This window comes from Cryptomeria japonica, chromosome 11, assembly GCF_030272615.1.
Source record: "Cryptomeria japonica chromosome 11, Sugi_1.0, whole genome shotgun sequence".
Classification (NCBI taxonomy): Eukaryota; Viridiplantae; Streptophyta; class Pinopsida; order Cupressales; family Cupressaceae; genus Cryptomeria; species Cryptomeria japonica.
Window position 1 is genome coordinate 254,476,584 of NC_081415.1, and position 18,713 is coordinate 254,495,296.

An 18,713-nucleotide genomic window follows, 5' to 3' on the forward strand; every position below is an offset into this window, starting at 1 on the left:
ATAAGACATCCCAGAAATGCAACAATATTTTTTGTCCACACGTTACATTAATGCCGATCCATAACCTAGATCAACTGGGACCAAGAATAGGTCCACACACTTCAGTAATGATCTCCAAATGCCAAGTCTCAAACAAGATTACCAACAACATCCTGAAACTCCATCAGAAGCTGCACCAACACCAGTTATGCAATGCATCAAAGATATCCACCAAAAGATTTACCGGTGAAACCCTTGCCGAAACCAGAAACCAATCTTTTGTGTAAGCAGGATAGCATCCAATCACCAGACCAAAACCAACTGACCAAATATGAGTATAGGCATTATGAACAAGCCAATTCCATCACCAGATTATACCAGAGTTAACCAGATCATGCCAGATCCAAGTTAACCAAAAACCACTCAACCTATCGGGACTAGAAGGGTGTCGATAAAGCATCCAAACAACTAGTGTTGACATCAATGAAAAAACATCAATGCAACACATAATCAATTCCACCAAATGGCCAACAAGTTGATCTACAGAAAGTCTAGTCAAAGCTTCTTCATGTTCATCATGGGATTCATCAATTGGATAGATAGAGACATGATTAGGATGGGAAGAATTAGCATTATCCTCATTAAAGAAGTCACCCAAATTAGGCTCCATGTCATTGGTAATTAAACCTTCGTAAGCCTTAATTCTAATGCTTCATCTAACAGGGATAGTGTAGGTAGGACTAATAGTGGTGAAACTCATGCACTAGAGGGAAAATTGAAATTTTGAATTTTGAACAAAGCTTACAAAATTGAGTAATGCAAAAAATAAGAAAATAATGATTAAACAATTTGAACTTTGTTGGAAGAAGAAAATTACACAATTTCCCAAATAATAAATCAAAGGAAATTGGAATTTTAAAACTAGGGCCAAGGGGATACCACTTAATTTCAAAATTAACAATTTAAAAAAAAAAAAATCAGGGTAGATTATAATTAACCTCTTAATTTTAAAAAAATTCTTGAAATTTAAAATGTTGAATTTTGGAGGTATTTTCGATGTTAGAGGAATTAAAAATCAATAAAATCAGCCAATCTTCTAGATTTAGGTAATTAAATGCAGTCATATCAGTCTCCCGAAATTTCGAGAAAAAAGTCGAGGATTGTGGCAGGAATGCACATGGTCCAACCAACTTTTAAAAAAAATTTCAGGGATGAATATTACGATTATTTTAAAGCTAACCCCAAAAAATTAGCAAATTTTAAGATCTCGAGATAGGAAAGATTAAGGTTCAAATGTGAGAATAGGACCATATTAGGGTTTTGAAGAAAAAGAGGAATTGAATTGTAAATTTGAAAAAGGTCAAACCTAAAGGGTAAGGACACCTTGGAAAATGCTTAGAAATCCAAATTTGAAAGAAATTGATTGAAATTTGCACAAAATCCAATGTAATTTTTAAATTAGGGCTTTATGGCCTAACCTCTTAATTTTTAAAATTTTGAATTTGGAAAAAGGAGGGAAATTGAAAATTTGAATTGTAGGACAAAAGATAAGTCTGAAAACAATCACAAATCTGAAAATTAAATGGAAATTCAATTTTTGCACAATTTCAAGATGATTTTTAAAAATTAGGGTTTCAACAATTAACCTCTTAATTTTGTGGATTTGATTTGCAAATTGAACAAGGCAATGAAGAAATTGAATTTGACAAACAAAGCAATTTTCAGATCTAAGACAATAACAAGCAATTTTTTACAAAACACAAGTTCAATTTCAATTTTAAAAACTAGGGTTTTGAAAGAATTAACCACTAAGTTTGCATAAAAATTAAACTTGCAAATGAAAAATATGCAATGGTTTTCAGAATAAAGCATGTAAGATGTCGGGTTCACCAAAATGTAATGTTGAAAAAAAAAGGTGAATGATGAAGATCTAGAGGAAAGCTTTTCTTCTCTCTGAGGAGAGATGAAAGTTTCACTTCGGATTTCCCTTCAAACACTTTTCATGCATTACATTAGAAGAGGGGGGAAAATGCACTAGATTCAACCTCTAGAAAATGAGATTGAATTCTGAAAGATGGTAAGTTAATCCCCTCTTCTAGAATGAGATTTGAATTGGCTAAATCGTGTACTTATGACCAAGTGAAAAAGTGATAAAGATCTGATTATAACTTGAGATAGAAGCATAGGAAGAAGCTGTGCACCTGGATCTGGCAATAATCTTTTGAGATGAAGCTGCCTTGTGAATTTGAGAAAAAGTTGCTTGGACTGTGGCAAGAGTGTACATGGTCCTCCAAAAAATCCACAAAACGAAAAGGGTTTTTTGCCTCTGCAAATGGAGTCCAAATCTGAAAGTACAGTTGCGCACTTTCAACCTACACATAGAAAAGAGAGGAAATGTTAGGTCTTACTTGGAAGGCTAATGTACTGAGAGGGGAGGGGTGAATAAGTACTTCAAAACTTTTCTTGAAAAACAATTTTACTGATAAACACAAACTATGTATTGCTGATCTCAAAGATATGTAATACTGAAACATAATCATAGAAATAACATACAACAAAATATCACTCCATAACACAAAGATTTTTGGTCATGTAGAAACTCTTGGTTAGAGAGAAAAACTGCGGTGGGGATGGCACCCACAACTTCACTACTGTAGTAATCAAGATAGCTCGGTTAGAGCTACATGTTTAGCTATTTCTGATAGCTTACTCTGTTAGGAGTATAAAGATCTTTAGATCTACCTTGCTAAAGGATTTTACAAACACTTCTACAAAATGTTGTACTTGGTTAAAGGCTTTACAATATATAGACTTTATTAGAGTCTTTTACCCTGTTATAGGTTTCTATTACAACTTAAAATTTCAGTCAAAAATCTTTACAAAATATCTGCAACTTCACATCTGAAATGTTATAGCAGACTTTATGTGCTCAATATAAAATTACCTTCCTCATAGCATTTCTTGGTAATTGATAAATCAACTCGGTAACCACTTCTGTATACTTTGTCCTCTTAAACTGTTCTCTGAAATCTTCTCGGTAACCTGTGATTATCTCTGTCAATCTTCTTTTATTTTTTTTCATTGGATATTCTTCCTCAAAATCATACAGAATCTTAAAATGCAATTTCCTATGTAGTAACAGTTTCATCTTCTTGAACTATGTAACATGTTTCACATGAGTGTCCAGGTTCATTGAATCTGGTAACATGTTTTCACTCGGTTCAGATTAACTTGGTATACCTTCTTTACTGCTCGGTAAACATATAAACCTTACTCGGTAGACCTTCTGCATATGTCTCGGTTCACAGCTCGGTGTGTATCAACTTGGTGACTTGTCTTTCTTCTGTAACCGACATCGGTGACCTTGGTGTTTATCGACTGGACTTTTCGGTAGTAATAACCGACTAGAGTATATAGAATGACTTTGGGCATAAAACTAATGACAACTTAGTAAATAGCAACAATCTCCCCTTTTGACATTAGTTTGGTATGTTTGACAAAACTCCTTTCAAAGTCATAATAAAAAATCTATATACTTGCAAAATAAACTGAAATGTCAGTATATACAATGTTCAAATACATACTCCCCTTATCAATATTCTATACATAACTTGATGTTACATGCTCCCCCTGTCAATTTCACCTATACACTCAGATATTCATGCTTGGTCATGTGTTTGGTACACTCCCCCTTTTTGACAAACATCAAAACTAGTTACCATTTGGTGGGGACAACTGATCAAAAATAGATTTATACTTTGTACGAGCTTCTGTAAGAGTGTTCTTAAGGGTATCCTTAACACTTTCTAGTATTGTAATTTGAGATGTAATATCAGCTGACAGTGTGATCAAACCATCTAAAGTGCTTCCCTTGACTTGAGTTGACAATTGGGTAGCTCGATTGATCTGCTCTAGAATTGATGACAAATGGGGAATAAATAATGTTTGAAGAGTCATGATATCCATCCTTATTTTATGCTCTTCATTCCGAAGTTCTAACTATTGAGCCATAAGTGTTTGTAGCCTTGAATAAAAATTCTGAAGAGAATTTGGCTTGGTAGTCAATTTATTTGAGAGATCGGTAATCTCCTTTTCAATGAATTCAGTCTTTTTCTTGATATCTTTGATGAAGAATGAAAATGTACATAACTTCTGGAATAAATAAATAATATGCTTGAGTTGAGGGGATAACTCAGCAATGAATTCAATAAGCTTTATTTTACCTATAGCAATTGCTTTCTACACTTCTTCAATCATCTTGGCAGTTAGCTCTTTTTCCTTTAATTTGCTAAGGTATTCTGATGCTTCTACTCCAGATTCCTCCAATTGAGTGAGTAGTTCATCCAGTTGCACATGGATGGCAACATCTTTATTGATGGTAGCTTCAGGTATCATATCTGTCAATAATGTTTTGACCTTCTGAAGTACTCAGTTCTTCTGTTGAATAGCTATCTGTCTTTCCTACTCTGCTTTGGCTTTACAAAGCTCACTGAATTCTATCAGTGCTTGCCCTTTCAATTTTGTTAGGTCAACATTCGGTAGCACAATAGGATTTGACAGATCTACCTTAAAACTGTATCATTTTGATTTCTTCTCCTTTGATGATGTCTTTGTCGATTGAATGGGTACAATGGCTTTGGAGACTTGTCCTTCCTTGGTATGTTGCTCGGTAGAGGCAACACTTTTGTCAGTTCCTGTAGCCTCTGTTGTATCCTTCGGTGTTTCCTTGCTTGGAATTTCAGTGGCAATTGTCTCAGTGCTTGAAGGTACTTGTGAAGTTTTCTCGCCAATGGCCTGAGAGGTAGGTTCATCTTGTTTATCCTTTGGAGCCTCTGTGCCTTCATCTGTGTCCTGAGGTTTCTCAGTTGAGACTTGTTGGGTGATCGAAGGATAAGGCTTAACCTATTCCAAAACTGATTCACTGGACACCAATTTGGCATAGGTGCTTCCTTCTATCATCTCTCCTTCCTGTGCTTTAGTGTCTATGACATCCTCATCTATCTGAATAGTGGAAGTAGGATCTTGCTCGGTGATGTCAACTATTTCATCTTCACCTTTTGGCTCTTCAGTCTGAATCCTGAATATCTTCTTCCATTTCTCTTTGGTTTCATTTTCAACTTCAAGATATAGTCCATTCATCATTTTTAAGGCCCTTTGTTTTACTTGAAAACTTGTCTGGTATTTTTTCAAGTGATCTCTTATTTCATCTACCAACATATCTAGAAAGAGATGTACCAAAACTCTTTCTCTTATTTGCTTCTCTGATTCCATAGCATACTTCCATCTATTATCAATATGTGATTATAATGCTTCTGGAAGAAAACTAGTCACTTCCAATGGAACTACTCGGAACTTGAGAAGTGTACTAATTACAGTCTCTTCTATTTTCCTTTTCTCTTCATCTATTCTAGTATCATATTTTACATATCTAAATGACCCAAATCCACCATATTCCTTCAATTTTGCACAAAAGTTGTCGACACTATGTACATCTTCCTTTGTGCTTTTTACAATCTGAAGTTTATTTACATCTTTTGACTCTGTGTCACTTTCCAAAATTAGTTTTCTGTTCTTCTTTCTATATTTTTTTGTAACCTTAGGTATTTCTACATTCTTTTGCTTCTTACCGGGTGACACAACAGATGATCTAGTGTTTGGTCGCTTCATTGGTGGGGTCGGTGATACCTTGGTTGCATCCTGTTTCTTTCTTTTCAAAATTTTGCCCTTTGGCAACTCGGTGCTTAGTGTAATTGCTGCTTCTTGAGCTTCAGATTCTTCCTCGATTGAAAGTTGATCACTCTTAGTAGGAGTGGAGGTAGAACCTTCTCCAAACTTTTCAGTTAAGTCCTTGATCATTCTGGTGGCTTTTCTGGCAGCCTTCTGAACAACAATGCTCATTTTTACTTTCTCTTTCACCTCTTCATAGGTGCCATATCTTTTCTTGGTAGCATGCCTTGGAAGTGCTAAAAAGGCATCTATCTGTTGTTGAGAAATGTTGAAATATATCTCATAACCCATAGGCGGTAATGATTGAGTCCTGGGTTCTACTGCATTGACATAACAGTATTCTGTATCCAATTCAAAACATTTAGTATCCGTGTATTTTTCCACTAGCTGAGGTGGAATCTTGTACCTGCTATGCATCTTTTCCTAGAATTTCTTGAAGTAGTCATCCATTATCATATTGAAATTATCACCTAGCTGATTGATGAAATCATTAATTTGATGGGTGATAGGTCGATGTAATTCCCAAACAATGTTACCGACTGATGGAAAGAATTTCTAAAAAATAGAAGAACATACACACTAGGAGTGACCCAAACTTTAGTGTGTTAGCAGTATTATTCTTCTTTGGTTTCCTTATTTTATTTAGATTTTCAAAAAGATTCTTCAACAACACTTCACATAAATCAATTTGCATACCCTTTTTAACAATTTTATAGGCCAAATATACAGCTGCACACGGTACACTGTTTTCTCTTATTGACTAGAAGAAACAATAACTAATAACTCTAATAGAAAAATTAAGTTCTACATCTGTCACATTGTTCAACTTAAGACCTTTGCTATCAGACTCAACACCTATTAATGTTATCAATTCCTTATATGAAATCATCTTCTGTGCTCGGGCATGGTCAAATATAGGGTATCCGGTTATTATGTGAATAATCTCCTTGGTGATCTTGAAAGGTTGTTCCTCTAGCCACATAAAGCTGTCATGTACTCGGCTCAAGACAAATTTGACCCATTGGGGTTTGAAGACTCAAGGATAGGTTAGGGCTTCGGTTAATCCCTTGACTTTGATATGCTCAAACTTGCTATCCAGATTTCCATCGGTGCACAATTTATCATACATATCCTTAATCTTAGTATGACCTAGCTCATCAACTCTGCACTTGGTATAAAATCTAACATCTTCTATCAACAAAACCCTATCTGGAATAAGAGAAAATGCAGTTTTCTCATCGGGTTTGGAAGCCACTTTGGGAGTAAGGTGTATTTCAGTGTAGGATTTTCAATCGTTTCTACTACAACAGGTTTCTGAACTTTGGGGGCCATTTCAAACTGAAATTCTACTTACGAAGTAGCTTAGGGTTTCAAATAACCAGAAAATGCTTTCAACTTAGTAAATACTTTGTAAATATTCACAACTTGACTTGATCGGTTAACTGCTAAAAATGCGACTTTAGATTTGCTAAAATACCTTGAATTTGCTCTCAGAAATGTTTGATCGCCTTCTGAGTCGCTCTGCTCTGTACTTTGAAAACTGGTAAGTAAAAGAATGACCACGCTTAATACTTTAAATATCTCCGTTTGACCTTATCGGGATTCGTGAGGTTAGGTTAAATAGGCATTAAATGCACTTGGTTTTACTTTACCGACTAACTTTCTTATAAGCTATTCTCGACTAGGCAGGTTTAATACTTTTACCGACTTCTCTGGTAAATCAAAAGACTAGATAATTTTTTGAACTTTCTATTGCATCTTAGCTATGTAGATTTTAGAATTAAGCACATAAATATATAGGAACTGTTAAGATCTAACCTTTGAGAATGCAGTCCCTCCATACCTTTATGGACTAATTCGAAGTAGATGCACCTAACTCGGTAGGTAAGGTAAGGTGCTTCCTTCATTAGTTGACACATTTTCCTTCTTTTTCCAAAATTTCTACAATTTGCTTCTTATCTCCTCAGTATCTCCTCTTGGTCAGCCTCTACAGTCTTTAGCTATGTGTCCAACTTTGTGACAATGAAAACATGTCATTCTTGGATTTTGCCGTGATCTCCAGTTGTTCATTCCAAACTTTATCATACAGTTTGCACTTATATGTCCATATCTTCCACAACATTCACACCAAATTCTTGTATTGTAATCCCATGGTACTGAAGTATATTGTCGACTGAGATTTGTGTCAGTTCGGTAGCTTCTAGTGTTTGCTCAGTGTGGAGTCCACATATAATTTTTCTGCTTAAACCAACATTTCTTGGTATTGTTTCCATATCTATTGCAATTTTTGCAAAACCCTTTGTATTTTTCCTTCTGATAGTTGTTGATAGACTTTGTTCTACATTTCTTGGATGTGTGACCATACTTATTGCAATTGTAACAATAACCATAAAACCTAGTAACATCCGGTTGCTTTCCTTTTCTGATCCGACAAACGTTGGCAGTATGTCCTTGTTTTCCATAGTAGTTGCAAATAGGCTTCTTGTCCTTGATGTTCTCTTTGTTTCCAACTTGCTTGGATGATTCTCCTTTCTCAGTAGTGTTGATCCCTTTCTTGGTAGAGTTGTTTCCTTTGTAACCGAGTCTTGCATTTTTGTTGGGTTTTCTCATATTTAGTTGCCCGTCCAACATTTTTTATGCTTCATGGCTTTTCCTCAATGTTTATTTTGACTTCTTTTCTGCTTCCAGTTCATCGGTCAATCTTGATATTTCAAGTTTCAATGCTTGGTTCTCATTTTATTATAGTGTAGCTTCATGATGTGCATAGTCCAATTGATCAGACAAATTATGTTGAACTACAGCCATCCTTGATATTTCCTCATTCTTTGCAGACACCATTGCTTCTAGCTGTTGATTTTCTCCTTCTATAATTCACTTATTATCTTCAGCTGTTCTCAATGCATCAAGATTTTCAGTCATCTGTGTGTTGAAATACTCATGTTCCCTTCTCATTGCTTTTAGCTGTTCATTAAGTGCTTTGTTCTTTTCTTTCAGTTCTGCAATCATTTCTTCAGATTCTTCTGATATGCTGTTCTCAGATGATGTCTCAATTGTTCCACCAACTCTTGTGAGTCATGTAAATCATTAGAAAACCTTCTTCTGACTTTCAGTGATCTCTGCATTTGCCTCTACATATCTGCAATCATTTGATTAGCATGATCCAATTCTTCTTGAATATTCATAATCCTGTGAGATTGTTTATAGCCTTCCATTGATAAGATCTTTCTCTTTAGGCTGTTAGACCCTTTACCAAGAATATAGCTCTGATACCAATTGTTAGGTCTTACTTGGAAGGCTAATGTACTGAGAGGGGAGGGGTGAATAAGTACTTCAAAACTTTTCTTGAAAACCAATTTTACTAATAAACACAAACTATGTATTGCTGATCTCAAAGATATGTAATATTGAAGCATAATCATAGAAATAACATACAACAAAATATCACTCCATAACACAAAGATTTTTGGTCACGCAGAAACTCTTGGTTAGAGAGAAAAACTGCGGTTGGGATGGCACCCACAACTTCACTACTGCAGTAATCAAGATTGCTCGGTTAGAGCTACATGTTTAGCCATTTCTGATAGCTTACCCTGTTAGGAGTATAAAGATCTTTAGATCTACCTTGTTAAAGGATTTTACAAATAGTTCTATAAAATTTTGTACCTGGTTAAAGGCTTTACAATTTATAGACTTTATTAGAGTCTTTTCCCCAGTTAAAGGTTTCTACTACAACTTAAAATTTCAGTCAAAAATCTTTACAAAATATCTACAAATTCACATCTGAAATGTTATAGCAGACTCTATGTGCTCAATATAAAATTACCTTGCTCATAGCATTCCTCGGTAATTGATAAATCAACTCGGTAACCACTTCTGTATACTCTATCCTCTTAAATTGTTCTCTGAAATCTTCTCGGTAACCTGTGATTATCTCTGTCAATCTTCTTTTTTTTTCATACTGAACTATGTCATTCCTTTGTGTCTCTTTTCTTGATTGACTTTTCATATCATCTCATGTACTCAAATCATTCTGTTTATATAGATCTCTGAGATGATGATCTGTTCATGCTTTGATCATACAAACATGTTTTATTGAATGAATAAACGTAGAAATAATTTCATTGGATATTCTTCCTCAAAATCATACAAAATCTTAAAATGCAATTTCCTATGTAGTAACGGTTTCATCTTCTCAAACTATGTAACACATTTCACATGAGTGTCTAGGTTCATTGAATATGGTAACACGTTTCCACTCAGTTCAGATTAACTTGATATACCTTCTTTGCTGCTCGGTAAACATATAAACCTTACTCGGTAGATATTCTGCATATGTCTCGGTTCACAGCCCAGTGTGTATCAACTCGGTGACTTGTCTTTCTTCTATGACTGACACCGGTGACCTTGGTGTTTACCGACTGGACTTTTTGGTTGTAATATCCTACTAGAGTATATATAATGACTTTGGGCATAAAACTAACGACAACTTAGTGAATAGCAACAGGAAAAGGGGTTGGAATTGGGGGTTTGCCTTTAGGTCAAACCTCAGTTTTGGAATTAACCAAATGATGAAAGAAAGCACTTGCAAGTAAATGTAAATGAAATACTGAAATGTAAATCACCTCGAGGGAGTTTGTGATAGAAATTTTGATTGAATTTATTCTATTGGATTGAATGTTTAAAGGGATCTCCTCTTCAATGGTTCAATCCTGGACTTGAATGCAACACCTAGCCTTGAAGGGAGACTTGAGAATGCTCAATGCTGGAAAGGAATGCTTGAATGCTTGATCTCATGTAAACTTACCACTCATCCAGCTTATGTAAATGAGAGGACAAATACAACATATATACTTGTCAATCAGGGATAATTGAATGATTTTTCGTCGCAGGCTGACACTAGGGGAGTTTTCGTGCTCAATGCACAATCACCAAAGCATGTTTTGAAGGGTCTTGACCCAAAATAGGGTAGGGGATAGGGGCGTCATGCCCTTGTCCTACCCTTTTTTCCAAGAAAGAGTGTAGTTTAGGCAGTGTGGAGGGCAAGCAAGATGCATTTTTCAGGTGCGGAGCAAGTCGCCAGTCTTCGATCTGGCTTAGGGATTTGAATCACGTGCGTAAGGACCCTAATGTGGTTGACAATTGCAAGGGTTGCAATTTTATGACACTACAACCCTCTATAAGAGAATTCTTATGATTCATTTTTATATACACAATCCACCTATGACACCCATCATTTGTGCATCCACATCAAGCATCTTCAAGCATTTAAAGGTCGTGATTCATCCCACCATATTCTTCAAACATCATGGAACAATAAATTTACATCAATATTCATGCAAGCATGTGTGTTTGATTAGGTCATTCATGTTCATGTTGTTACATCAACACTTTTGATTGCATTCAAAGAGAATTGCATCATCATCCATTATTAATAGTAGTAGATCTGAGGTATATCATTCAACATATATTTTAATATTTAAAGTTCAATTCAAGGGTTAATTCCAAACCTAGGGTTTGGCCTAGGCAAACCCCTATCAAAAATACCATTTCCCTTATTTCTATGTGAAAAAAAAAACTTAGGAGACATGGAAGAATATTATGGTGGAGAAGTTGATGATGATCAATTTTGTTGGCAACAATGCAGAAAAATGAGAGGGGGAGGGGTGAATCAGTTTGCATAAAAACTTACTGCAACTTAAACCAAAAAACAAATATGATAATTAACAGTTAAAGCATGAAACAACATGTGAATAGCACACATAACACCAATATTTTTGACATGAAAAACCTGGTTAAGGGAAAAACCACGACGGGAATCTACCCACAATGAGATAATACCCTGTAAGGAGTAAATGTGAATATTACAATGGGGAATGCATATGCATTCAAGCACACTGCCTAGAGCTCTTTGCTCAAATAAGAAACCCAGAAAGGTTACAACCTTAAGGGAAGGCTCACTACCTTACAGGAAGTCTCACTGACCTACAAAAACATTCAGACAACAATCTCGATTACATGAACTATGAAAATAGAATCTCCATATGCCCGAGTATAGTTCTAGGTAAGCACATAGTCTGCTCTGTAACACTACTTCTCCTTCACACTTCCAAAAGATCAAATCACTTTTTCACACATCCAACTTGATCACACACTCGCAGATACATTGTAGACACACATCTTACATGACTATTACATTTATTTACACAAACCCTCAACCTCAATTTCAAGGTCAGCTAAACCCTTAAATTAATATCCTCACACGCTATAACAATACATGTGGACCAAAACAAAGTTAGCTAAGACATAGTTTGGACCCAAATCAATATTGCAAACATGTAACACCTCCAACAATTATGCCTCGATCTTCTGCAACATGCTACAACCACCAAGAGTGTTGCATAACATGAAGAATGCCACCAAAAAAAGAAAATCTTTAATAACACACACAATAATCAATCTGAATCACCAACATGCATAGAACATGATTTAGAGGTATTCACAAGCAATGTGAATTACATCACAACAACTCAGATTACTAGAATCATCATCATCTCTCTACCGGAGTGCAAGAACATCAACATAATTGACTGCCAACTTGAAAGATTTTCTTGTGGATTTTTAAATTATGAACCAATTGAACTGAGGACACACATCTATGCCCAAAAGACATCCCACACATCCACAACTAAATATATAGCAATTTTGAAGCAATACAAAACACAAACTAGAATATCGAATAACATGAACAACTACATAACATCCCCAATACCAGATCTCATAACTCAATCAAAGCATTATGTAGAACTCTACAAATGGGAATGAACCATATACACAACATACTAGAAACCCTTTAAACCACATCAACTCATCTACAATACACATGCTAAACCAACTCATTCCATCAAACTGCATTATTGGAATACACAAAAGAATATGTTAACAAAACTTTCCAACAATCTCCTCATCAACAATCTCCACATATGTTGACATCAATGACAACATATTAGTGAATGTCCAACAATATTCCCCTTTGGAATTGATGGAAACATATGAATGTGAAAATCAATCAATGCAAAGAAATAAATCAACTCTCAACAATTTCCCTCAAAATCACAAGGATCAACTCCCCCTTTGACAAACAATCCAAATCTCAAAATGCTCTACTCTATTATAGAGTTTTTCACATGCTTCTCTCCCCCTTTGACATCAATGAAAAAGGCTTAGGAATCATAATTTTCTCCCTCTGAATTAGCTTCACAAATATGAACATCTGAACCACCAACACTAATACTGAATACTCCCCTTAGTAGCAACCTCACTCATCAATTTAGAGCATAAAATATCTTTGTGAATTTCACCAGACTGATACAAATCATTGCATCTTAGCTCTCATTAGGAGGGGAAATCAACCCTAACTTCCCTCTGAGATACTCAAAAGTATCTTCAAGCAAAGGCTTCATAAAGATATCTACAATCTGTTCTTTTGTAGATATATACTCCAATCCGACTTCTTTCTCATTCATCTTCTCTCTCAAGAAATGAAACTTGATTGATCTATTCTTTGTTTTGGAATGTAACATCATATTCTTTGAAATATCGATAGCACTTGAATTATCATAGTATATAGCAATAGGCTCATCAACAATGTATTCAACTTCTGTAGTAGATAAAGATATATCATTCTTCTTACTTGCCTAAGAGATCAACTTCTTATCCAAAAAGAATGCACTACCTGTAGTACTCTTCCGATCATCAACATCACCTGCCAATCAAAATTTGTAAAAGCACTCAAGGTAAAGTCACCATTCTTAGAATACCACAAACCAAAATCATCTGTCCCTTCAAATATCTGAATATCCTTTTTATAGCAGTAACATGAGATTCCTTATGATCAGCTTGAAATCTAGCAACATGACACACAACATTCATTATATCAAGTCTAGTCCAAGTCAAATACAACAAACCACCAATCATAGATCTATATATGGTCTGATTAGCTTTTGGTGAATCATCATCTTTTGTCATCTTACATCCAGTCACCATAGGTGTACCAACAGGTTTAAAATCTTCAATACCAAATTTGTTCAACAATTCCTTAACATACTTAGACTAAGATATGTAAATACCTTTGTCCAATTGAGTAATTTGCAATCCCATAAAGAATTTCATTTCACCAATCATAGGCATTTCAAATTAATTTTGCATCTCTTCAGCAAATTTCTTACATAGGCAATCATTTCCTCCAAAGATAATGTCATCAACAAAAACTTCAACAATCAAGATATTATTCTGATCAATTTTGAAATAAAAATTACTATCAGTGGTACCTCTATTGAATCCAAGCTTCATCAAATACTTATCCAATCTTGCTACAATCGATACAATTCTTTCTTCAACTGACAAACCATGTCCTTTTCATCTGTCAGCTAAAATCCATTTGGTTGCTCAATGTAAACTTCTTCTTCCAATTCACCATGAAGAAAAGCTGATTCGACATCCATTCGATAAACCTTGAAATTTTTGTGAGCATCATAGGAAATAAATAATCTAATAGCTTCAATTCTAGCCATCGGAGCAACAGTCTCCTCATAGTCAATTCCTTCCATATATGAATAACCTTTACACACAAGTCTAGCTTTATTTTGGACAAATTCACCCTATTCATTCAACTTATTTCAGAATACCCATTTAGTTCCAATTACATTTTTATCCTTAGGTCTAGGAACAAGAATCCATGTATTATTTTTCTCAATCTGGTTCAATTCTTCTTCCATATCTTTAATCTAATTTTCATCTTTGCATGCTTCATCAACATTCTTCGGTTCAACCTTAGAAATCAAACAAATTTCTTCTGCAAGTCTTCTCCTAGTCATCACACCTTTATTCTTATCACCAATAATCTAATTTTTAAAATGATTCAACCTCACATTCCTAGGGGTTTTAGAATTTTCTTGAAATTAAGGTTCTTGAATTCTTCCTTCTGCCCTAGCATCTGCACCTTCATTCTCAAACTTTTTCGGAGCAATATGAACTTGACTTTGGGTCTGCACTAGCTTTCCTTTATCCAAACTAGCATCCTGCTCATTAGAATCATATTCACAAGATCTAATGTGTCTCACATTACCTTCATCAACCTTCACATTAGCACTTTCAACCATCTTTCTGAATCTTTTATTATAACACTAGTAGGCCTTACTTTTAGTAGAATAACCAAGAAAGATTCCTTCATCACATCTAGCATCAAACTTTCCAAGATCTTCATCTCTTTTGATATAGCATTTAATGCCAAATTTTTTGAAATATCTAATAGTAGGATTATGACGAAACCATAACTCATAAGGAGTCTTATCAGTATCACCTTTGACATTTACTTGATTGAGAGTGTATACAGTAGTACTCACAACTTCTCTCAAAATACATGCGAAAAATTTCCTTCAATCATCATGGTTCTAGCATCTTCTTGAATTGTTCTATTCTTTCTCTCTACAACACCATTCTGCTGTGGTTTTGTAGGAGCAAATAACTATCTGTTAACTCTATGCTTTTTACAATATGCATAAAACTCACTAGAAGTGAATTCTCCACCTCTATCAGATCTCAGACACTTCAACTTCAATCCAGTCTCAGTTTCAACTCTAGCTTTGAAAATCTTGAACTTATCCAATGCTTTAGACTTCTCCCTTAAGAAGGTAACCCACATCATCCTTGAATAATCATCAATCGGTAACATGAAGTACCTATCACCCTGCGAGCTTCTCACTCTAGAAGGACCACACAAGTCAATATGCACAAGATCCAACAATCCATTAGAATTATATTTTTTTCTCTTATAAGTAACTCTTGTCTGGTTCCCTAATTGAAATTCCTTACATACCAAATTAGAAGGATTTATTAACTTTGATAGATCTCTCACTGCCTGAGTAGAACTTATCTTAACCAAGCAATCGAAATTTACATGACACATCCTTTTATGCCATAACCAACTGTCATCAATATGATAAATTAGATAACTTTTACCATGAGCATTCAAGTGAAAGATATTACCTTTAGTCTTTGTACTTGATGTAATCTCAGTTCTAGAGCTACTCAAGATCTCACATTTGCCATTCTTGAATTGAAAGTTATATCTAGGTTATCAACCATCTAACCAACACTCAAAAGATTATGCTTTAAACCTTCAATATACAACACTTCATCAGTAATATACTTACCATCAAGAGAAATATAACCTCTACCATGGATTACACAAGCTTTGTTATCACTAAATATTACTATACCACCATCATACCTTCCAAATTTACTCTTGTCACCTATCATGTGATGAGAGAAACCACTGTCAATTACCCATTCATCTTTCTCCTCAACTTTAGTAGCTAATGCTTTCTTCTCATTAATGCAATTTGTAGAATCTGTAGTTATAGGATCATCTTTCTTAATAGCAATGAACACAATTTCAGCTCTTGAATTACCCTTATCCGACTCATCATCTGTCACACCTTCATCAACAACATAATAACACTTCTTCTAATATTTAGGCTTATATGGCTTAAATGGATTCTTAGGATTTTGATCTATTTCTGGAAACCTTGATTGAAAATGTCATATCTTATTACATGAAATATATTTAAGAGGTAACTTCCCTTCATACTTATCAGCACCTTTAGGCAATATTGTAGCAATAAGTGCTTCAAGATCCTCAAGCTCTCTTTATTTATCTTCCATCTCTTTCATCTCTTTCTCATATCTAGATACTCTTGTAGAAATTTCTCCCAGATCATATCTCCGCTTCCTGAAAAATAGTAACTTTGAATGTAGATTCAATCTTAGGAAGAGAGTCTGCAAACTCACTCAACTCAAAAGATACAAGTTTACCAATTAGCGTGTCTCATGTCATATTTGTCACAGCCTTAATCTCATCAATAGCAAAAGCTTTATGTTTGTAAGTAGGAGGCAAGGATCTCAACACTTTAGCAACAATCTTAGACTCTTCAAAAACTCCATTGGCATACCTAATTCCACACACAAGCTCATTCACTTTCTGCATAAAAGAAGTAACGTTCCCATCTTCACTTATCTTTAGGTTCTCATATTTACCCTTCAGGCTTTGCAACTTAGCAATCTTCACATGACTATCACCTTCATGCAAGGTCTCCAATTTTATCCAAATCTCATGAGCAGTCTCTAAGTCCATCACATTAGTCATCTCAGAATTTGACAAGACACTCAACAATGCTTCCTTGGCTCTAATATTGAATTCTTCTTCCTGTATCTCATCCAGAGTAGTAGGAACATTCTAAAGAACATTATATACATTCTTAGTAATCTTCCAGTACTCTTCTCCAATGCATCTCAAATGACATTGCATCTGGCTCTTCCAGAGAGTGTAGTTTGTTCCATCAAATATCAGACTATCCTTCTTGAAAGAAAAGGTTGCCATCATGGATCTCCTCAAGTAGTCAAGCTTCTTTTGGAGAATTTAGCTCTGATACCAATTGTTGGAAACAATGCAATAAACTAAGAGGGGGGGGGGTGAATTAGTTTGAAAAAAAACTTACTACAACTTAAACCATAAAATAAATTTGATAATTAACAATTAAAGCATGAAACAACACCACATCAATAACATACATAACACTAATATTTTTGACGTGGAAAATCCAATTAAGGGAAAAATCATAGTAGGAACCTACCCACAATGAGATAATACCCTATTAGAAGTAAATGTGAATATTACAATGGGGAATGCACATGGATTCAGGCACACTGCCTAGAGCTCACTACTCAAATAAGAAAATTAGAAAGGATACAACCTTAAGGGAAGGTTCACTACCTTAGAGGAAGTCTCACTGACTTACCAAAACATTTGGACAACAACCTAGATTATATGAACTATGAAAATAGCAACTCCATATGCCTGAGTACAGTTCCGGGTAAGAACACAGTTTGATTTGCAACACTACTTCTCCTTCATACTTTTGAAAGATCAAATCACTTGTTCGCACATCTAACTCGATCACACACTCGCAGATACAATGCAGACACATCTTACATGATTATTACATTTATTTATACAAATCCTTAACCTTAATTTCAAGGTCGGCTAAACCCTCAAAATAATATCCTCACATGTTATAAATATACATGCAGACCAAAACAATGTTAGCTAAGACATAGATTGGACCCAAATCAATACAACATGCAACATCTCCAAAAATTATGCCTCGATCTTCCGCAACACACTACAACCACCAAGAATATTGCATAACACAAAGAACACCATCAGACAAAGAAAATATTCAATAACACGCACAATAACCAAACCATACCACCAATACACATAGAACGCGATCTAGAGATATTCACAAGCAACATGAATTGCATCATAACAACCAAAACAACTCGGATTACTAGAATCATCATCATCTATCTATCAGAGCTCAAGAACATCAACATAACTGACTGTCAACCTAAAAGATTTTGTTGTGGATTTCTAAATCATGAATTGATCAAATTGAGGAAACATATCTTCATCCAGAACACATCCCACACATCCATAACTAAAGATATAGCAATTCTAGATAAATATGGATCACAAACCAGAATATCGAATAACATGAATAACTGCAAAACATCCCCAATACTAGATCTCATAACTCGATCAAATCATCATGTGAACTTCTACAAATGGGAATGGACCATCTACAAAAAACATACTAGAAACCCTATAAACCACATCAGCACATCTGCAATACACATGCTAAACCAACTCATTCTATCAAACTGCAATATTGGAATACATATAAGAATATGTTAATGTAAAACTTTCCAACAATCTCCTCATCAACAATCTCTACATATGTTGACATCAATGACAACATATCAGCCAATATCCAACAAGTTTCAAGTTTTGTAGGAGAAAAAATTAGAGGACTAGGTTACCAAATGCCTCTCGGTCTTGCAAATTTATGACAAGATTTTGAGAACAAATTCTAAGTGACATTCTAGAT